Below are 22,337 nucleotides of genomic sequence, written 5' to 3' on the forward strand. Positions count from 1 at the left end.
ATTCATTTCCCTCCTCTTGGGGATCTCTGTCCCTCAAGTCCTGGCTACCTTGGCTGTTCTCTAATGCTTTCAAAAAGCTGGATTTCTATTTTTTTCCAGTTTTATAGTTCTTGGTGGGGAAAATGGTGTGATACAAGGTTCTGCAGTAGCCAGAAATGGAAGCCATGGTGCCTTTACCTTGCATCTCTGTGTTCCTGGTACCTGGAGCAGTGTCTGTACGCATCAGAGGCTTGGCAAGTTTGGCGGGGCCTCTCTGCCAGAGGTGCCCCGGCGAATCTCACACCAACCGAGTGAGCAGATGGTGGAGAGAGGGGACAGATCAACAGGCGGCAAAGTGGCAGCTGCGCCTCGGCAGCCACCAGCCCCCTGCCCCACGGAGGCCCGTCTCCATCTGCTCTGACTTGTGTCTAAATGTCCTCATCACTCCGGCTCTGGGACACACAGTGGGGATGACTTCCGGCTCAGCACATCTGTGGATTTAGCTGCCGTGAACCTTCCGATTGCTGGAAAACAATCCTCCCACATCCTGGCCTCTGGGGTCCTGGCTGGCTGGCTTCCCATGGGGTAGCACAGGGTGGCCCAGAGTACGACCTGATTAGTGAAGGGCCCTCAAACCTGCTATTAAGAAAAATGACTCTTTCTGGAACTGTTCTCCAGCCCTGCTGGTCACTGAACACTCGGAGTCCATCTCTTCTGGCCTGTGAAAAATTTGCTAGTGGATCCCAGCCAATAGTTGTCAGAATAAAACATGGTACAGACAGACCTGGGTTCAAGTACTGGCTGTGTGCTCTTGGGCAAGGCACTTCACCTGTCGGATCCCCAGTTCCTGAATCCACAAAATGGGACTAACAATGCTCACACAGAAGGCTGCTGCAGGGTGAAATGACTTGCACCAAGTGACCAACTCGGTTCCCAGCACAGAGTGGCTCACTACAGAGCTCAGTTTCATTCCTCCCCGCTAAGTTGTAGGCTCCTCATTTGTAAAAAGTCCAGCAGAACCCCTGGCCTGTCCGACTGGCAGAGTCAGTTTAAAAGACCAAATAAAATCAAGCATCAAAAAAGACAAACAAGGGGTGTCATAAAAATGATGATTCTGGCCGGCTGTGTTAGTTGCTTCAGTTCCTTGAGGCACTGACCGGGCAGCTTTCTGCTTCAAGACCTGCAGGGAAGGGGTCCTAATGCACTGGGGGAAGGTCAGAGTTGCCAGGGGTCCCTAGACCCAGAGGGCTTGCAACAGTCGTGCTTCGGGGTGCACAGGAGTCGGGGTCAGACACACCTGAGTGTGCAACTAACCTGGCCTTCCTGGGAGAAGGATCCAATAGCTCCATTTTCCACTTGCCAATCACTCTCTCTCTCCCCACATGCTTGGGGACTCAGGTGCATCCTCCTCTGGCGTATCCAAGGTTTACACAACCACAGGAAGGACAGGGCCATCCTCATGATAACCTCCACTTGCCAGTGTTGGGTTGGGGGCCATCTGGTCCTTTGTATTGTCCTTTATAGTTTGCAATGCACAGTCACAGCTGTAACCTCTTTGAGTCTTTCTGCAGCCCTGTGCACAGGTTTAAGGGGTCAGCTAGACCTGGGTTTGAATCCTGAATCTGCTACTCCCTAGCTGTGGGACCTAGGGTAAGTCAGTTTACCTTGCTGGGCTCAGCACCCACACAAGCAAGATGGAGATAATCAGATCTCTTCAAAGGGACACCTGACAATTAAGTACAGAAATACTTGTCATACAACGGATGCTCAATACATGGGGGTCACCTTCACTGCCAATTTATGGATGAGGAAACAGGCTCAGAGAGAGGAAGCAACTGGACTGAGTTTACACAGCCAGGAAATGGCAGAGCCGACTTGGACTCAGATCTTTTGTATCAAGAACAGAATGTTTTCCCAGATTTGGGACCGATGTTTAGATGTTTCAATCCCTCCTTCCTTCTTTTCTTCTTCCTTCCTTTCCTGTATACTAAGCAACCGCTCTATGCTAAGCATGGGGTCCCAGGAAGAAAATGCCAGCCATAGAAACAAGCGTGCGGAATTTCCACGTGCCCTGGGCAGAGTCCCTCGGGCCTCTGTGGTATTACAAGGGGGTGTGTCTGGCCTCTCCTTTAATTCTGCACTCGGCGAATTGGCCTAATGAGAAACCATAGCCAAGGGAGTCGGAGCAGGAGGTTCCTGCCTGGAAGCCTTGCTGGGGTGGCAGAACCAGCCTCACCCTTGCACTCCTGCTGCATGTCCATCCCCCTGAAGCTAAGGAGTGCTTTTGGCTTCACGTAGCTATGCTGGTGACAAGGTGACGAGGTCTTCTCTTGCTGACATCTCTAACCTTCCCTGCTCCCTGGCTATCGAACACAAGGGATTGTTGTGACAGGAGATTGTGCAGAAAGAAACCTTCAAGGTGAACTCTGCACACTTGCGGTTCTGATCAAAGAATGGGACTTGGGGCTGGGAAGGCCTCTGCAGTTCCCATGGCTCAAATTCCCTGTTCAAACATCCCCACGCATCAATCCTGTCTGCTCTGAGGTCTTTTAGAGCACCTTTCTTGCTGCTGCAAGAGTCCCTGTGCTGGTTACCATCTACTGGAATGACGGTTTGTCCTACCTCCTTTGGGCTCCTCCCTGTACTGCAGGGTTGGAAGCCTGGAAACTACATTTCCCAGCCTCCCCTGCCCATAGGCTCTGGATGTGGTTGAGATTTAGCCCATGATAGTTGGGACGGGAAGAAGGAAGAGGCAGGTGCCTTTCTCCCTCCAGCAGTGATGGAGGCTGCTGCGTGGCTGCCCAGGGACTTCAGTACTGCCTTCCTCCACCTCCAGGCTGCAGGGCAGCTGTGGATTCTTCACTGGCTTCCTGAAGCTTCCTGGCCTCTGGGTCCCAGCCTGCAGCAGTGTGCCCCAAATATCTCAGAGCTTACATCTTCACTGCCCTTCCAACACCTTTGTAAGCACTGGATCCCCTGAGTTAAATCTTTCTGCTTGAAGCTTTTGCTCCAGTTTCTTCATTTATAATGTGGGGATAAGAGTAGTACCCACCTCATAGGGCTGTGCAGAGAAATAAATAAATAAATTCAGGTAAAGCATGATAATGGTGCCTGGCGCATAGCGGGTGCTCCCTGAGTGTTGGTTTTATCACTGAAATCCCTCGGTGGTTTTGGATTTCTGGCACGGAGCACCAACTAACACTCGCACCCCGGCAACACTTCTGTCTCACTTCATTTAACAGATGCAAAAGCTGAGCTCAGAAAGGGGAAGTGACTCACCCAAAGACATACAGCAAAATCGTGCCAGAGCTGAAAAGAGAAGTGAATCCCCAAAGTCAAAAGCACACTTGGCTCCTTAGAAAGAATCTGCTGTATTCTGTGGGGTGACTGCCCTAGCATGGCTGTTTCAGCCCTTTCCTGGGGAAGGCTCTCCGAAGGCATCATGGGCTGCAGTTAAATAGAGACAGAGCAGGCAGAGCTTGGGGTGGAGAGAGGCTGGGAGTTGGTCTGGTTGTTGCTGCCAGGGGTGAGGCACTGAAGGGAAAATCCAAAAGGAACTGAGCCCTTTGCTGTGTGACCCCGGGGAAGGGACATTGGCTGCCTGAGTTTCAAGTCCCCCATCTATAAAAAGGGTGTTAAAAACCATCCCTACTTCCAAAGTGGCCACACAAAGCCATGATATTAATGCTATGGACAGTGAGTCTCTCTGCCATTTATCGGTTGTTACTGGACGTTATTTCCATCTTTCAGTGGTGGGAACAGAGGCCCACAGTGGTCAAGTGACCTGCCTGAACTCGAGGCCAGTGAAGCTGAGATTCTGGCTAAGGCAGAGACCAGCGGTGGTGCCAAGTTGAGGGTGGACCCTGCCCTGGGTTCCTGAGTCATAGAAGAGGGACCAGCCTAACCCCCCTCCAGGGTGGGGATACGGGAGTGTGACATCCAGCTCAGGGCCTGGCGGGGGTGAGTGTGACTGTCCCTGGTCTGCTAGCTCCAGCTCAGCTCTACCCACCCTGAGCCACCCACGAAGTTGGCAGCTGTGCCCCTGTGGTCGAGCAGAGACCTGGACCCACTTGATGCTGCCCTGCACTGCCACCCCAAGTCAGGAAGAATCTGCGTGGAGGCAACCAGATCCAGTTCCTTCCAGAAAACATCATCACAGAGAAACCTGGACACAGTGAGGCATGAGACGTAGCCCTGGCCACTGCAAGGTAAACAGGTGGTGACTAGTTCCCTGTCATTGCTGGGGCTTGGGTTGGCTGTTTCTCTCCTTTCACAGAATAAAATCCAGGTCCCAAATGAAGCCAGCCAACAACTGTGCTGCCCTGAGGCTCCTTCCTCCTGTGCCTCCCAGCACAGAAGGACAGCCTCTGCCCTGGGCAGCAGCCAGGTAGCATGGCCGTGACATGGAGCCACTTCAGGACTTGAGGCCAGTCAATTCCTCATCTGGGAATGGGACAATGATCCCAGCCCCTGCTTACCCCTAACTCCATGGAATAAACAAATGAATGGATAGCTGATTAGCCCAGACAGTCACTTTCCAAAGATATGGCCCCTCTATTTTAATCCTGTTACTTATAATCTTGAATATTGAATACACATCAGAATCAGTGCAAAGGGTTTATGGATGTATAAACTGCCCAGAACAATTCCTGGCCCTCACAAAAGGATATTTAATATTAGTATTTAGATATTTAATATTAGGAAAATGTCACCTTCCCGGGACCACCATTCTTCTGAGAGATTAAGAACTGTGTGTGTGTGTGCAAATGCATGTGTATGGTGGATGGGGGGGTGGGGTTAAAATGTGAGTTGAATGGATGTTGTGTGCCAGACACGTAGCTCTCAATATCTCCCTTTGTTTTGTCTTGGCAACACCTCTTCTGATCTGGACGCTGCCCTCCCCCTTTGCAGAGCCTCTCACTTTCATTCTTTCATTCAAAAATTCCTTACTGCGCACCTGTTACCTGGCAGTCGCTCTGTCAATGCTGCATAGAATAAAGGTTAGAGAAAGTAAAAGTATTTCCATCCTTCTCCTGAAGCTTACCACATGGTGGGTGGAGGCTGAGATAAAGGAATCACTCAAGAAACTCAGAACTGCTGAGATGGTTACATTTGATGTGTCAGCTTGGACAGGCCATGGTGTCCAGCAGTTTGGTCAAAGACTAGCCTAGGTGGTATTGGGCAGGTATTGTGCAGATGTGGTTAACATCTACAATCAATCACCAGATGCTAAGTAAAGGAGATGACCCTCCATAACGCAGGCGGGCCTCATCCAATCAGTGGGAGGACTTAAGAACAAAAACTGAGGTTTCCTGGAAAAGAAATCAAGTCCTGCCTGAGTTTGCAGCCCTCCAGCCTGCCTGATGGATTGTGAACTTGCCATCCCCCACAGCTGCATGAGACAGTCCCTTGAAATGAATCTCCTAATATATGTACACACATTCTACTGGTTCTGCTCCTCTGGAGAACGCTCACTGATATGACAGCCTGGCACTCTGTGCAGCAGAGAATGGGAGGGGCCAGGAGGTGTCCTGAGGAAGATGATATGGCCTGAGGCCTGCGGGCTGGAGGGTAACTGGGCAGAGATGACACAAGCCTCCCAGGCAGGGAAGCTGCAGGTGCAAAGTCCCATCAGAGAGCGGGTGAGTCTGAGCAACCGAAAGAAAGAGGGTCAAGTGGAGGTGACGCCCAGAGAGGAAGATGCTAGATGGAGGTGGAGGGCAGGGTTAGGCCAGGCATGGTCTGGCAGGTCCACAGGGCTGAGGCTGCATCCTGGAGCCATGAGAAGCCCCACTGGGGTTTCCCAACCAGGCTCAGGTCAGGTGTGCCTAGGTCACAACTGGTAGGAGGCAAAGTTGGGGCTGATGGATTGCACCTCCTACAGAACTGTCCCACGTCCTGGTGCTGCTGCTGGGTGGGGGCTGTGTCTGTTGCTGTGGTAGCCTGGCCCTCCAGGTGCTCAAGTAGAGAGATGGGCATCTTTGTCCTCTCTTCTAACCTCCTCTGCCCTGCTCTGTGCCCAGGGCTGAGCTTAGCCACTGACTGCACTGATGGCTCCCATACTACCAGGCTTCCTGTGCGGTTTGGCCAAGCAGAAAGTAGGCAGGAACCCGAAGGGAGAGGGGACTGGGACCGGGTGGTCATTGCCCTGGTGCCCTCCCTGTGGGGTAGCCAAAGGCTGGAGGCCTCTCGTTCCTATCTTGGGGTCCCAGTAGGTCTTCGTCCTCTTCTCTCTTCAGCCCTAAGGTTGGAAATGCCTCACTCTTTCCATCCCCAGGGACTGCACCACCCCTCTGGTTCCTACACTGTGCTGCACCTTTGCAAATAACCTTTCTGCTAAAGTCCCCTCCACTGTCTACTCTGAGTGCACCATCTCGTGGACGTTCAGCCTGCACATTGCATAAGTCCCAGGAGCACTTAATAAGGTGTGGTCTCTGCCCTCAGCACCCCGCAGGCAGCCCTGCCTGGCACTGCACCCCAGAGATCCTAGCTGCTCTCAGGGCCACTCTCCCTGCCCCCCCCCCCCCCCCCAGCCTCAGAGGCTCTGCACCAAGAGCTGATTAGGCCAGCAGAATCCCCTGGACCCTGGCTCCCCTCCCACACCCTGCTCCAGCTGCTGCAGGGGTGCTCACCTTCAGTAGGTCTTGTCATCCAGGCTCATCAGGCTCATGCCACTGATGGCACCAGGGGCAGGGACAGAACCAGGGGCTCCCTCTGCACCCCCAGATTCCAGGCTCTCTACATTCCAGGCCCCAATAAGCTCCCTCAGACTCCCTGGTGACACCACCAGCCCCCTCCCCAGCACTGCCTCCCACAGAAATGCAGCCGATGCCAGCGGAGCCACAGGGCAAGAACCTTTTGGCTCATAGCTGCTCCAGTGGGTGACTTTAGTGTGACCACCCACCGATTCTTGAGCCCTTCTCTGCATCTGATCTGCTCTATCCTCTCCCACTAGTTCACTCTCTGGCTCCTGCTGGGCTTATATATCAAGCTATCAGGAAGAATCCTTATTGTTGTTTCTGCAGACAAAGGCCCCCCAGAAATCACTATCCAGATCTGCTGGCCGCTGGTTGGTTCCTTCCTTCTCCCAATCCCAAGATCTATTTGGCAGCCCCAACCACCTCCCTATCTTATCCGTGCATGCCCTACCCATCCCAGACAGTGTCAATATCTGAGCCATTTTTTTGTGTGAATGCCTGGCTAAAGCACCCAGTGGGTCTTCACGCAGGTACCCTTATTAGCTCTGCTTTGCAGGGGAGGCAGCTGGGCCTTGAGAGGCTACACCTTCCCAAGCTACACAGCTTCTTAGGACCAGCCACGGTGTGAAACAAGCAGTTCCAGGTCCTAGGAGGGAGATAGTACTATCAACCCATTTTATAGATGGGGAAGCTGAGGCCCTTGGACTTAGGTAGCTAATTCAAGGTCACACAGATAGAAAAGGCGAGGGCAGATTCCGGAGCCTGCTCCTCAATGCTGCACTGTTCTAACTCTCACCTGGGTATGCAAGGACACCTGGAATGCTTCACTCAACATACCTGGTGGCATGTTTGTCTTCACAGCCTGACAGTGAAGTCCCAGACCTGGCCAGCTCCTGGATCCAGCACGTGGCAGTTCAGATGTATAAATCTGTTCATGAGGAATCAGTCCCTCCAAGAAGGTAACACCAAGGGCCTTGGTGATTGACAAGTGGCAATTTAGTAGCAACTGAAGGGACAGGAAAGGCTCTGTGGAGCAGTGGACACAAAGACAGGGGAGCTTTGCATTGATGGAGGGAGGTGGAGGGGTAGGGTAAACCAGGCAGAGGATAACCCCCCAAAAAGCATGTAGGGGTGGTAATGGGGACACTTGGCACAATAGTGGAAAACAGGGTGCCCTTCAGAGTGGCTGCAGTGGATGACGGAGCCAGATCATGGAAGTCTTCAGGAGCACAGACTTGAGGACAAAGGCAGGGGTGAGCCACAGCTGGTTCATGAGCAATGTATGGTAGTGATTGTAGCTGGCATATGGAGGCTGGACTGGGGGGGGGTGCACACAACACCCCGTGGGCATCTGGGGAGCAGCCCAGTCTCCACCTCAGTGACTTGGGAAGCCTGTCTCCTTTGGGGCCTCAGTTTCCCTGCTCCTCCCCGCACCCACTCTTGCCCACTTCCCCCACTGCCAAGAGGTGCCAGCAGGTTGGGAGAACCCTTTGTTGTGCTTGCAAATCTTTCTCTTCTTCCCCTAGTACCTCTTGCTCATTCGCTTGCTGGACAGCTGGGGGAGAAAACAAAGATTCTCCCGAGGGACGGCCGGTTACCTCAGTTGATTACAACGCAGCCTTATAAACCCCAAGGTCACAGGCTCAGATTCCAGAATGGGCAGTTTGGAGAAGCGCCCAGAGAAACATGATGAACTGGGATTAGGGTCACATGAGAGGAGCGGGGTATGTTTCATATTTGCAGCTGCACAAAAGGAATTTAAATCCACAAATCTCTTCATGCGTGTGGACTGAGAAGTGCTAAATTTGGAATCGGAAGACATCCAAACAACATTAGAAGTACGTAATGTGGTCAAAAATGTAAGGGATCACCCTATATGCATGGCCACGCTCACACTTGTCCCCAGACAAAGAAAAAATTTCCCGGATTTGGGTGGTACAGAAATCACGACAAAGGAGACCGCTGAGAACAATTAACCCCCCATTCCAACCCATCTCCCCGCAGGGGCCTGCGGCTGGTTCTAAAGTTTTTGTGCTTTGTATTTAAGTGAGAGCCCTGGCTGCTCTGGAGCTGAGATTCAGATAGTCTGACATGCGGCTTAAAGAGATACCTTTCTTCCTTGTCCCCCTGACTTCTATGGAAATATTTTAATTCTACTGATTTACAGCGGCATCCAGAAGGCTCCCGAAGGGTGTGGGGGGCAACCTCTAGTGAAATCCAGAATGGAGATTCAGATTGCAGTATAAATGACTACCAAAATAAAAAGGAGCCCACCACCCACCGGGGTTCTGAGACAGGTGGGAGCGTCAGATGACAGCAGGCATCTGGCAGGAACCATCTGCAGACACCAAGGGCTGGAGTGGTGTCATGGTCTCCAGCACGGTCTTTAGATAAAACCGCCCTGGCCCAACACCCCCAGAGTCCCCGGGAGAGAAGGAACAGTAGCTCTCATCAGAGAGAGCCACACGCTTAGCTCTGCAGCACCACTCTGGGCCCGAGCCATCTGCTGTGGGGCCCCCTCTGAGCCCAGCACTGGGGAAAGGAAGGAGACCCTGCACCCTCACAAGGAGCTGCCGAGCAGTCCATCAGAGCAGATGTGCAAGGATCGGCATCATGGGGCCAGGGCGCTTTCAGGGCAGCAGACGCCTGGTGGCCCTGGCTAGTAATGACCCGTGTATGGTGGGTGGCACCCCCAGAGCCACGGGTGGCTGAAGGGACAGGAGGCTTGAAGTTGGGAAAGTGAGACACTAGTGTTGCTGTCTCTCCATTTGTACCCACAGCTGGAGACTCCTGGAGAAATCCATGCAGATGCTTGCTGGGCAAGGAAGCAGGGGGACCTGACCCTAATGTGCTCCAACACTGCGAGGCACCGAGCAGGGAGCTTCTCCTAGGTCACTCATTTGACCTTCACATTAGATCTGTAAGGGGGGGGGTGCTAATTCCTCTTTGATAGTGAAGAAATGGACGTCAGAGAGAGCTGAGGTCACTTGCTCAAGGTCACACAATGAATGATGAACCCGTGGTTCCAAGGCAGCTTTGAAGCCTGTGCTGCAGTGGCCGAGCCTGCGATGAGTACTGGATCTGGCAGGTGTTTGTAATTTAAACTACAGGGATGATGCTGGGGGTCGGACAACACCCCAGAGGGCTTTCTCCCTTTGCTGGAACTGCATGCCCCCTCACTGTCAATTCCCACCTTGAGTAATTAAGTTATGAAGGTGTCTCATCATCTAACACTTACTTGACCAAAGCAGCTCAGGGAGGGTCAAGGACATTCTCAGGGTCACACACCTGGTAAACCATGGATGGAGGAAGAGAACTCAGGTCTTGCTTCCATTTCCATGGAGGAAAGTGGAAAGAGGATGGGGCCTGGCAGCTACAAAGCCTCATCAGCTGTGTGACTTGGACAAGCCACTTGACCACACTGAGACACACCTGGCCTTTGTATGCAAAACAGAGACAACAATCCATGCCTCAGGAGTTCCAAGAGAATACAAAGAGAAAAGGAAGTGCTTTCACCTCCAGAAGGGCCATGACCTGTCTGATTCCTTCTCTAGTAAGAGCAGATAGGTCTGTGCACTGACTTTGTGCTGAGTACAGTTCTAAGAGCTGATCTAAGAGTTTTGTTCCTGTTAACTCACTGAATCTATTACTATGCCCATTTTACAGATGGGGAAAATGAGTCCCAGAATGGTTAAGTCACTTGGCCCCGGGGTTGTACATTTGTAAGAGTGAAGCTAAAAGGTGACCTAAGCAGTGCAGCTGCAGGGTCAATACTCTTCATGCTAAGCATTATCTGCCTCTCAGTCTGAGCTGGTCTCACAGCCAGAGACCCTGGATGGACTCATTAGCCCTCCTGAGGACACGTCCATGAGGGCAGGGTGATTTTACCCCCACTCAGCCCTACTCTCCCAACTTCAAAGCGAGCACAAATGCTACTCACCTTCTGTCCAACGAGCCAAGTCTCGCAGGAGGGACGTAAACTGAGTTACGGGTGACTGACTGCCAGAGATAGTGTCTATCCTTCAGTGGTGTTGCAGGGAAGAAGTTGTTCTGTCCCCCCAATGGGCGTTCAGCACTGGGCGTCTGCCACCCACCCCATGTTGTAGTCTGTCTTGAGGGCTTGGACGGCTTGTCCCCTGCTGCCCATTAAAGGGCCTCCTACCTGGGAGCACAGCATTTTAAAAACGTCTTGTTCTGCCCTATTTGCTTTAAAACTTACAGATGTCCTTTTACCTCCTCCTAAAACGCAGTGGTGGGAGGCAGGCTCTGCAAAGGTTGGCTGCACTCCTTAGATCTTAGAGAGAAATCAAGGCTAGACAGGTGGCACGCCTAGGGATGTGTGTGGGTATGGGGGCCATGCACAGCACTAGGCAAGAAACTGTGACCTGAATTCCAGCTGTGATGCTTTGCCAGCTGGGGGAACCTCCTGGAGACTTCCTCATCTATAAAATGGGGCAATGCAAACCCTTGTCTTTGAGCACCCTGAGGTTGGTGGTGGGACCCATGAGTTTGCATGTGAGGGACACGGCATGGTCACCTCTAGCCCTCTGGTTGTGCAGCCCAGGGCTAGAGTGAGGTACAAGATCTGAACAGGGGCCACCCAGCTATTCCCTTTTGCTCTATTCTCCTGCCACTTTTCATCTTCTTCTCTTTCCTTCTCCAAATGAATGGCCAACACCACCTTCATATCAGGGAAGACAGTGGTAGGCAAATTGTGTGTGTGTACGTACGTGTGTGTGTGTGTGTGTGTGTGTGTGTGTTGTGTGCTAGAGCTCATATAAAACAGTATTATTCTCAGTAAAGAAAAGGAATAATCAAAAAGCTAGAAGGATAAATTCTTAGGATGAGCTTGTTTTCTCTTACTAAAGCACATATTAAACACATGGTCTTCAGATTCAACTAGTATTTACGAGGTCCTCGCAATATGCCTGGGTACCCAGGTTCTCCCTATTTCACAGACAAGGCATGCAGGCTGAGAGAGAATAAGAACCTTCTGATAAACCAAGGCATAGGACCAGTCTCAAGAATCTTCACTCCCTTCTGTTTGCTGAGCTCAGCCTCTAGAAGTTTTGGCTGAACCATCATTGTCCCTCAAATCTGGAAGGGTTCACTCGGAGCTCAGGCTACAGGGACGAAGGAGATCTTTCCCACTTTATGATAGCCCCTTGTTTCTGACCCAGGAGCCTCGGGTCTCCTGCCAGGATCCATGAAACACTTGCAGGCTACCTTGCGCCAAATCCCAGGTCTTGCACCCTCTCCTGCCCTCCTCCTTGCGATTCTCTGTTCATGCTCTCACCTGCTCCAAAGCCTCCAGTGAGTTCCCTCCACACCTGGAATAAACTCCAAGGATCTCATCACGGCTTGCAAAGTCCTACATGAACTGCCCCCTGCCCACTCTTGACTCCATTTCTACGCCTTCTCTTTGCTCACTCTCTTGAGCCACACCAGCCTCCACACTATTCCTCAAGCACGTCAACCACAGGACCCATGCATAGGCCGTCTGCCCTGCCCAGAATTCTCTTCTCACAGATATCAAGGTCACTCCTTTACTCAGTGCAGGATGCTAGGTTAAATGTCAACTCCTTGGAGAAACCTTCCCTGAACCCTGATGTGTATTACCTTTTCCCCACCTCAGTGTTCCTTACCACACTTGTAACTACCCGAAATTACATATTTATGTGTAGCTGAAAGGACTCGCCATGCAACAAGTTTCTTGAGCTCAGGGACTTTCTTTTATTTCTCACTGTGATCCTAGAAGAATGACAATATTTGTACACTATCTTTAACAGTCACCTGAAAGGGAAGCATTATCCCCATTTTATAGCTGAGGAAACCAAAGCTAAGAGAAGTCCAGCATTTGCAACTGGCCCAATCTCACACGAAGTAAGTGCGAGAGCTAGGGTTCAAATCCAGATTTTCCAGTGCCACCCTGTTGTTTGGAGACACTCCTCCATGGGTCTCTTGCATTCCTACACATCTTGCTGGGTGGACTAAGATCACAAAGCTCTGACTGCTATGAACCTGGGTTGCATTTGTAGCAACCAGTCATGGGACATGAGGAAATGTCTCTTTTGGGACAAAAAGGCTTGCATGCTGTTTGCTACAGAATGATGGATTCCCAATTCAGTGTTCCTGTCCTATATTGAAACCCTTTGCAGGTGCAGGCATCTGCCTGGCTCCTGTGGGACTTAGAGGGTAAAGAGAATAGACATAAACATGAAACTCATGTTCCTTGTTGGAGTGTGAGTAGTAAACGCCCTCATCTCGGATCCAGGAGTCTCATATCTTCTGCCACCTCCATGAAACACTAATAGGCTAATGTACTGGCTTGTAAGTGAGTAGGAAAAAATCAAATCCCAGACCTTACTCCCATGCTGTTGTACTCTCCACATATTAATGTATTTTATTATCAATAAAATTATCCCTGTTGATGAAATGACTTTCTGCCTCACGCCTCCCCCCAGCTGGTGAACTTCACGTCAGGGATCCCCTTCCCCAGGAACTTTTCCTTGGTCCCCATCTCCTTGCCTTCTTCCCAGGATTCATTCGCTACTTGGATGTATTAGATGGAATGGACCAGAAGAAAGAGCAATTGGATTGAAGTAGAGGGCAATCTTAGCCTTAGTTAGTAAATACAGAATATGTTAAGCCAATAAATTTCGGACAGACATTGGGAAAAAAAGACAAGACAGAGAGGTGAAAGTTTCTGAATATTTACATTTTTGTGACTACAAGAGTAGGTGGATCCAAGAACTCTCTGGTGTTTGCCCAAATGGAGAAAGTGGTCAGGTTGAGCCTGAACTGCTGTTTAGGGCACAGACTGTGTGTTGTTTAGTTCTGTACAGCTGGTACTGTGCCCAGCACTCACAGGCACTTGTTCAATGGATACATGGACAGATGGATAGCCCAGTGATGCTGCCTGATGACAAGCTTTCTGGTTGACCATAGGGCTGCCGGCTCCTTAGGGAGGAAACAGGGGCAGGGCTGGCCTCTGAGTCCCACGGGGCCAGAGCTTTCTGAGCTTCAGGAGCTCACAAGCCAGTAACCAGGCATAATTGCTTTCTGATTATTATTTTTCCAGCTGAATGAGATTCAGTTAATGGAAGACTTAATAAGTCCACTGGGCCCTGAGGAAAGAAAGACATTCTATTGCTCCAGGAAATGAGTCTCTGGTTCTGCAGCCACAGGTCCCAGGTCAGGGAGAGGTGAGGACAGCCTGAAGCTCTCGCCTAGGTGTCCGAGGCAGAACCATCAAGGTAATGCCCCCTTCACAGGGCTTCTGTTTGCTAAGAGAGAAGGTCTACAAAATCAGAAAAGGGCTGACAGAAGGCTCTGCCCATGTCTGGCTGCTGCCTTCCTTGGAGGCAAAGGCTTATAACATTTCAGGATCACAGAGGCACACACAGATGATCACACCTTTCTGCTTTATTTTCTGAGGTGCAGGGAGGGAACAAGACTTGCCCAAGGTTGTACACTGGTTTTATTGGCACAAGACAAAACTTGGGTTCCCTAACTCCCTAATCATGTCCCTTCAGTACACCCAGCTCCATGAGCTACTCCAGCAGGAGCCAGGTGGGTTCCAGTGCCACCACTTGATGGAGGGGAAACTGAGCCCACAGATGGGAGCCTAAGCTTAATGGCCTTGCCAGGGCAGAGATCTGTCTGCCTCTGGCTTCTGCCTCTGCCTGCTGGACTTTCTTTCTTGAGGTCAGTGCAAGGTTAACATACAGCCTCCAATACTGCTTCTTCTATCTCTGTGGTTTCTGAATCCAGGCTCCTGCTCTGCTTGGAAAGGTGGGCCTGAAACAGCAGATTACCGTGTGCTGAAAACTCATGGTCCTAGTTCAAAAATGGTTTTGAGAATAAATGCAAAGCAAGAACATGAAACGATTTCAGATTTCACCAGAGTGAGCTGTGCAGAGGATTAAGGATTGTCAGCTAGTTCCTGTTAGAGATAAACCTATCTTCTGCCCCTTTCAATTGTTTTTGATTTTCTTGCTACACAACCACTTCCCCTTGCCACACTCTCACAGATACTTACAGACAATAGATGGAGGGGACGGTAGAGATGAGCAGTAACTGTTGGTAGGAGGGTGGGAGGCAAACATGCGGTGAATCAGACTCAAAGAGTATTTTGGTGCACTAAGCATACTCTGCCTCAGGACCTTTGCACATGCTATCCACCAGGAATGTTCTTACTGCAGATCCATATGGCTTGCTCCCTCACTGCATTTATGGTTCTGCCCAAATGCCCTCCTTGGAGAGGCCTTCCCTGGTCACCCTAAAATAGTATCACTGTCACTATCTCTTGCTCTGCTGCAACCCCCTTCACAGCCTTCATCAGGAAATGACGCTCTGCTGTATACTGGATTACTCATTTGCTTGTTTGTCTGTCTTCCCCCAGCAGGAGGCCACGAGTTCATGTCTCCTTACTGCTATATCCCCTCTGCTAACAACAATGGTAAGCCCTCAACAAATCTTTATGGACTACAGATAGAGTGGGTTGTGACACAGCAAAGCTCAGAGCTCAGGGGCAAAGGTCCACTCTGAGTTAATGCATTGTGAGAGATGGAGGGTCTTGGGCATTTCTGGACCTCAGTGTCCTCATATGGAAAATGGGAAGATCTTAATGGTAACTTCTAATCAGCCCTGTCCAGGGACAGCCAAGGAGAGCATCCAGCTGGTGCCAGTGCCCTCTGACCCTTGGTGTTTGCGTTTGGAGGTTTCCCTCTCCTGGGTGAGCTCTGCTTGTCCCTGAGCAAGCAGACCAGCCAGCCTCAGGGAGGGGAAGGCAGAGCTCAGCCTACAGGCTTCCCTTGGCTTTTGCAAAAACAACAAAACTAAAAATACTACAAACCACACTGCCTAACGGTATAACTGCCCAAATCTGTGACAGGCAACCATGAGTGCTGCCTGTGTGCTCCTCTGTGGCAGGGGCAGGACGTGAAGCTGACTGCACGTGAGGGGCACCTGACCCCCAGGGGCCCACGGGATCTGGGTGCCAGAGCGCCTGGAGCCTCAGAGTAACTTCCCTGGCAAGGTGGACCCAGGCATCTGACATTCCTGAACCCAGGTGAGCTGTGGCTCTGGATTTGTCCTGACCGAGGCACCCAGGAAGAGATGGGGCTGATTTCATGAAATATCACTCCCCTTCCGAGCTCTCTGCCTAGGCATTCTTTCCTGTCCTCCCAGGAATCTGAGCATCATCGGAACACAACACAGAGTAACAAGTCTTTCCTTCAGAGAGCCCACACTTTGGTGGAGGATGACAAACCTATCAACATGGTTTAAGGCAAGAAAAGCAGGACAATTCAACACACAGTTTCTGGAGTCAAAGAGAGCCGGGTCCAAACCCCTGCTCTGCCACTTACCAGCTGTGTGACCTCAGTGCAGTTCCTTAACCTCTCCAAGGTTCAGTTTCTTCATCTGAAAAATAGAAGAAAATACCCAAGACTTCAATGACCAGGAAGCACAGTAAAGATCTAATGAGAATTTCCTCAGGGTCCTCAGCTCAGAGGTGCACAATCAATATTTAATGCTAATGTGGGATGACTTGGCCCTGTCAAGCCTCCCAGTGTGGGGAGAGGACAGCACAGTTACCTAAAGAGCATGGGTGGCACTCAGAGGTCCTGAGTGTTGAGGTTTTGTGTCCCAAACTGTAAAACAAAACCTCTGCACTGTGTGATCTCTAAGACCACTTCCTGTTCTAACAACATGATACCTGCCTGCCCCAAAGAGTTTCAACCTATCGCAAAAGTCAGGGTGGTGGGAGGAATGAATCAAAGATGTCCCAGGATGAGGGGCTCCTGACCCAAATCCTGAAGGATGAATAGGGTTGGGGTAGACAAAGAGGAGGGTGTGCTCTTTATCTGGGACCTACCACATGCCTGGCACTGGGTTAAGCCCTTTCAGCTATGACAGTACCTCAAAAAGTTCATGAAAAGGTCTTTTAATTCTATTTTTCCACGAGCTTTTTGAAGTCCTCTCATACATTATTTAACCTAACAACAGTCCCTTGAGGTTGCTCCAGCCTCCCCATTGTACCAAGGAGGAAACTGAGGCTCAGAGAGGTTGAAGACAGAATGGGGGCTGGAAGCCAGGCCACAGGTCAGAGGCCATTCTCTCTCCCGGGCAGAGGCATGTGCAGGTGGCACCTACTACAGGGCTGGTGGGAGGACACAGATGACATTGGGTGGGGGGCCGGTGGGGGTTCTGACTCTGGAATATTCTTCAAACCGGCAGGAAATATGGTTGTGCGTTTTGTGAGGGAGAGAAAATTTGTATCTGAGATCCAGAGAGGCGGTGGTGCTGTTTTAGCTTTTTTCTAAATGCCGAAGGGGACCTCACTAACCACGACAGCAACAAATGATAATAAGACTCTGCTGCGGGCTTGCAGCAGCGTCAGTCACAGCTGCTTTTGCTCCTGTCACCTGGGAGGTGAGTAAATACTTTCCTGCCAGGTGACAAGGATGAAAACAACTTTCTGAATGGTCAAGACTGCCTGGGCTTCTTTCTGTCCCTCTCACCTGAGTGCACCTGCGCCGGTGGCCTGAGCCGGTGACGTCTGCCCAGTCAGTAATGGGTGACCCAGAGGCCCGCAGCTGTTAATATTACCTTGTGGCCCGCCCTGGCCAGGGGAGGGAGGAGGTGCCAGGAGGGGGCGGGGCTGCCCTTGACCTTCCAGGGAAACAACATGAAAGGAGGAATTTTTTAAAATAGCAAAATAGTTTAATTAAAAGTAATTACTTTCCAGAACAAGCAACACGTGTTGTGTTGGTTGCGTCCTTTCTCCCTCACGTGCAGGGAAGCCTAGGTGGGGACAGGGCCTGGTATTCCAGTGTCTGGTGGCCCTCAGGGCTGCATATGCGAGAGTGAGGGGCAGGGGTGGGGACCCAGAGCACCTGGGTCAAGTTCCCAGCTCCACCACGGCTGACTGTACACCACTGGTGAGTCACTTAACCTCACTGTGCCTCAGTTTCCTCACCTGTAAAGAAGGGATAATGACGGTGCCACTTCTTAGGATTGTTGAGAAGGTTAAGAGGGTTAATGCATATGAAGTGCTTAAAGCCTGCATGGCATGTAGCAAATGCTTTCTAAGGGCTGGGCCACCACGACCACTGCCACGACCACCACCACCATATTATCTACTCCAGGCCAGATGCTGCACATCTCATGAAAGGTGTCTTTGTTCCCATTTCCCAGACAAGGAAGTTGAGGCCGAGAGAATAAAATACGCTGAATTAGTCATCGTATCAATCATTAATTAGCAGCGACTTGGGGGAGGCCAAGGACTTTCACATGCTGCCCTCCTACTGACACTGCTGGGCTGAGCCACATTAGGCAGAGAGCTTGGAAAGGCTGTCCCTGTGTCCTCTGATCTTCTTTTCCCCAGGTTACAGAATCCCTTGCTAAACAGACAGCCTCAGACACAGCCCTTCCTAAGTGAGTCCAGATGTGGGAAAGGTAACACAAATGAGGAAGGAAAAACCAATGCAGGAGTTTTGAGTGTTGACGTGGAATCCCAAGAGGTCGCTCTGAGCCTGCTGTTTCACATCTATGAGGGGCTACTCATGGTCAAGAAAACACTCGAGCTCATAAGCAAGACTCAGAAACTTCCCAGACACGAGGCAGAAAGAGTGAGTTCTCCTGATGCCTATGCAGTCTCATTGGGGGCAAGGGCTTCAGAATATGAATTTGGGAAGGGACACAACTCAGCCCCTAGGAAGATCCTATGTTGTCATGATTTAAGTGCATTAGAGACTTAGGACAGTATCTGGCTTTCAAGGAAGCATTGGATAAAAGCTAGGTTGCTATTAGTGCCAATATAACTATACTTAGAGACAGAGCCTTCAGGAAGGTAGTAAGGTTAACTGAGGTCATATAGGTAGTGGCTGCTGTGGATTGACTGAATTGTGTCCCCCAAAGTTCATATATTAGAAGTTTAATCCTCACTACAGCTGTTGGGGGTGGGAAATCCTATTATGGTAATTGAAAGGTGGGTCCTTGAAGAGATGATTAGATTGTAGGACCACACAGTAGTGAATGGATTAATAATGGTGGTCAGAGGCGTGGTTCTGAGGGCTTTAAAAGAAGACCACGTGAAAGTCTCTCTCTCTGCTCCACCATTTTCTGCCATGTGAGATCCCTGCATTTCTGTAAAGCCACAATCAAAGAAGACTCTCACCAGATGTGTTCCCTGGACTTTGGACTTCCCAGCCTCCAAAACTATAAGCAATAAATTTTGTTTTCTTTATAAAATATCCAGTTCCGAGTATTTTGTTACAAGCAACAGAAATGGACTAATATAGTGACCTAATCTGATAGAAATGGTGTCCTTCTGAGAAGAGGAAGAGACACCAGAGATTTCTCTCTCTGTGTGCACAGAAGAAAGGCCATGTGAGGACACAGTGAGAAGATGCCATCTGCAAGCCTGGAAGAGAGCCCTCACCAGAAACCAACTCTGATGACACCTTGATCATGGACTTCAAGTCTCCACAACTGCGAGAAAGTAAATTTCTGTCATTTAAGCCATGCAATGTGTGGTATGTTGTTATGGAAGCCCTAGAAAACTAACACAGGGCTATAATTATCATCCCTCCTTTACAGATGAGGAAGCTGAGGCACAGGGTGGTGAAGTACCTTGCTGAAGGTCACAGAACTACTAATGATAGAGCCAGGAGCCAGACCCAGGCATCTGACTGCACAACCCAGTGTTTTATGGCCAATTGTAATGACTTCTTGCCCCCACCTCTCATTGTGGGAGGACTATACCTCCCTGATGTTGGGCTTGGCCATGTCACTTGCTTTGGCAAACAGAGTGTGAGCTGTTATGATATGGGCCAACTCTGAGCAGAAGGCTTATATTTGACTACGTGGTTCTTTCAGTTCTGGCACAAGCATGCACGCCCTATTTAGTCCTGGACCTTAGATCAAGGAAATTCATGTAACATCACTGATCCACAGCTGATCTGCAGCTTACCCATAGTCTGTTCACTCGTAAAGTAAACAAGAAACATGTGTTGCAAGTCACTGAGCTTTGGGCATGGTTTGTTATGTAGCAAAGCTGACAAATACAGAGTTCCTTTTGCAATTATTCTATCTTCTGACAACAAATGTTTGATTTGTAAGAACTGAGTAGGAGGTCAGAAGTTCTGACTTCCATCCAGGTCCTGCTATTTAGCAGCTCATTGGCCATGGATAAGCCACTTCACATCTCTGAGCCTCAGTTTTTTCATCTGCAAAATGGGGAGAATAAGAGTACCCATGTCCTGGGGCTGTTGCAAGGATTCGGTGAGAGATCTTAGCACAGTGCCTGAGACATGGTGGGTGGTGATTGGGATGAAGGTGTGGTGTGTGAAGCCAGAAGATGAACAGGGCTGGATTTGAGTCGAGTGCACATCCTTACAGCAAGGACTTCCTCGGCCACACTGTGTGGGAGTTCTACATTGTACAGGAGGAGGGGAGAGTTGGTCCTGCTCAGGGAGGCAGCAGGAAGTAAGATGGGGAGGCACTGGGTCATTGTAGAGAGAAGGCTTGGCTCTTCCAGGCCCAGAGAGTCACAGAAGCAGGAATGGAAAGCAGGGTGAGAAGGCACCTGGATGGTCTGACTCCTCTCCCCCATCTCCAGTCCTGCCTTACTGATGAGAAACCCAGCCCCAGAAAAGGGGAGTGCCTTCCCCAAGATTGCACAGCCAGCTGTCATCAGAACTTGGATTAGAAACCCGGCCTCCTGAGACCAGCTCAGGCATCATTCCATTGTCTCCTGCTCATTTAGGAGAAATGAGACTCATCCCTTATAACAGCTTGGGAGGCAAATGTCCAGTTTCTCTACCCTTGTGGGTGGATTTGCCAAAACTTAACACAATTCAACAAGCTGTTCTTGAGTCACTTCAAAATATCTCTTTCTTTTCTGGGAAAGAGCCAAGCCCATTCACACATTCTCTGGATCCTGGAAGCAGAAGTAGGTAATGAACTTGGAAACCAATTCAGGGCACAAAATAGGACTTGGTGGTCTCCACTTTTGTTTTGGGGTTCTTATTTGTTGGTTTGTTTTCCTCCAAGTCCTTTGATGGGCAATGTGGGGGGAGAGTGTCCATGGGAAAGTACAGGCTCTGCCCTCAAGAGTATGAGGTAGGTTGCTCTACATTGGAGAAGAGATGGGGAGGAGATGAGACTGTCAACGGTTCTGGAAAGAGGAGAAGAATATGACAAGGCAGAAGGGAAAAACAATTCCAGTCTTGGAGGGTAAAGTTTGAAAAGGCAGAGAAGAGGACAACTATTCCAGGTTTTTGTTTTTGTTTCATTTTGGAGAAGGGGGGGAGAGGGAATTGCTAAGGGGTAGAAGAATCCACAATATGAAAGTTTAGGGAGTGGGGTTGGAATGAACCTAAGTCCATTCATCTGCAAAACGGGGACACTGAGGCTGAGGTTAACTCCACAAACTTCTGAGGGGTGGTTGATAATGTAATACCTCTGAAACATCCCAGAGTAGACACCGAAGACAAGTTGGAGTTGTGCTACCCACGCAGCAGCCACTGGTGAGAGGCAATTCTTCACAGGTCCCTTGCACCTCTACGTGTCTCACGAGCAAAAGCACTGATGGCTGCTGTTCTGGGCTGTTCTTTCAAGGATGCATAGAGCATGGAACATAGAGATAGTGTCTTTCCCTGGAGCAGGGCTCAGATCTGCATACTGTCCAGTATAGTAGGGATAATGGTCCCCTCTGGTAGAAAGGTTGGGTAGGTTTGCTTGTAGCCCATTAAAGATCATGGGACTTAGGGGCAAATAGGGACTCATGATGCAAACATGAAGCTCAGGCTGCCCACTGGGCTGTGAGTGATAAAGTCCTTTGTCTCTGATCCAGGAAGCTCATGTCTTCTACCAGCATCTGCCAGCAGGCTAATTTGTTAGTGTACAAGTAGGGTGACATTTCAGGCTTGTCACAGTTCTTTACAGCCACTAGCCTCCTATACCTATTTTTAATTAAAATAATATTAAAAGTAAATAAAATTTAAAATTCAGTTCTTCAGTTTTATCAGCCAAATTTCAAGTACTTAATAGCATCATGTTGTTAGTGACTACTTAACTGGGTAGTACAGACATAAACCCTTTCCATTGTTGGGAAAGTTCTATTGCAGAGCACTGGTCTAGTCACTAAGAGCACAGCATACAGGGCCAGAACGACCTGGCTTCAATTCTTGTGCTACTACTTACTGGTATAAGGCTTTGAGTAGGTTATTTAACCTCTCTTAGTTTCATTTCTTTATCTATAAGATGAGAAAACAGGACTGACCCCAATGGGGTTCTTGTGACGATTACAGAAGATAACACATACCAAAGTGCTCAGTCTAGCCCGGGCAAGTGGTGAGGGCTCCCAAATAGGAGCTAATATTTTTAGGCACTGAGCAAGCAAACACCAGCTCGCCTCTATATTACAGAGGGAGGTGGTGGTGGGCAACAGCAAGAAATTGGATTGGTTGGAAGGATGGTGGCAAACTACAGAGGGACCATAAGAGCTAAGCCCAAAGGTCCGGCCTTTGGGAGCCTCAGGAGTTGTAGGCAGAAGGAAGGAAAGACAGGACTCCAATAATTCAATATAAGAAATGGGTTTTGTATGCTCTAGAGTACAGGTCATTTGGTGTTTGAATAACTCCAGGTGAC

General features: G+C 49.9%; 1 protein-coding gene across 2 annotated transcripts in view; it reads right to left on the reverse strand.

Moving 5' to 3' along the window:
- Window positions 1-22,337, reverse strand: part of ST3GAL1 (ST3 beta-galactoside alpha-2,3-sialyltransferase 1) — a 94,098-nt gene that overhangs the window by 22,211 nt on the left and 49,550 nt on the right. For both annotated transcript variants that reach the window (XM_063079512.1, XM_063079511.1), the window contains exon 2: window positions 16,049-16,103. The gene's annotated coding sequence lies outside the window, so the exon portion shown is untranslated. The remainder of the gene's footprint in view (window positions 1-16,048; window positions 16,104-22,337) is intronic.

Source organism: Cynocephalus volans, chromosome 15 (assembly GCF_027409185.1).
Source record: "Cynocephalus volans isolate mCynVol1 chromosome 15, mCynVol1.pri, whole genome shotgun sequence".
NCBI lineage: Eukaryota > Metazoa > Chordata > Mammalia > Dermoptera > Cynocephalidae > Cynocephalus > Cynocephalus volans.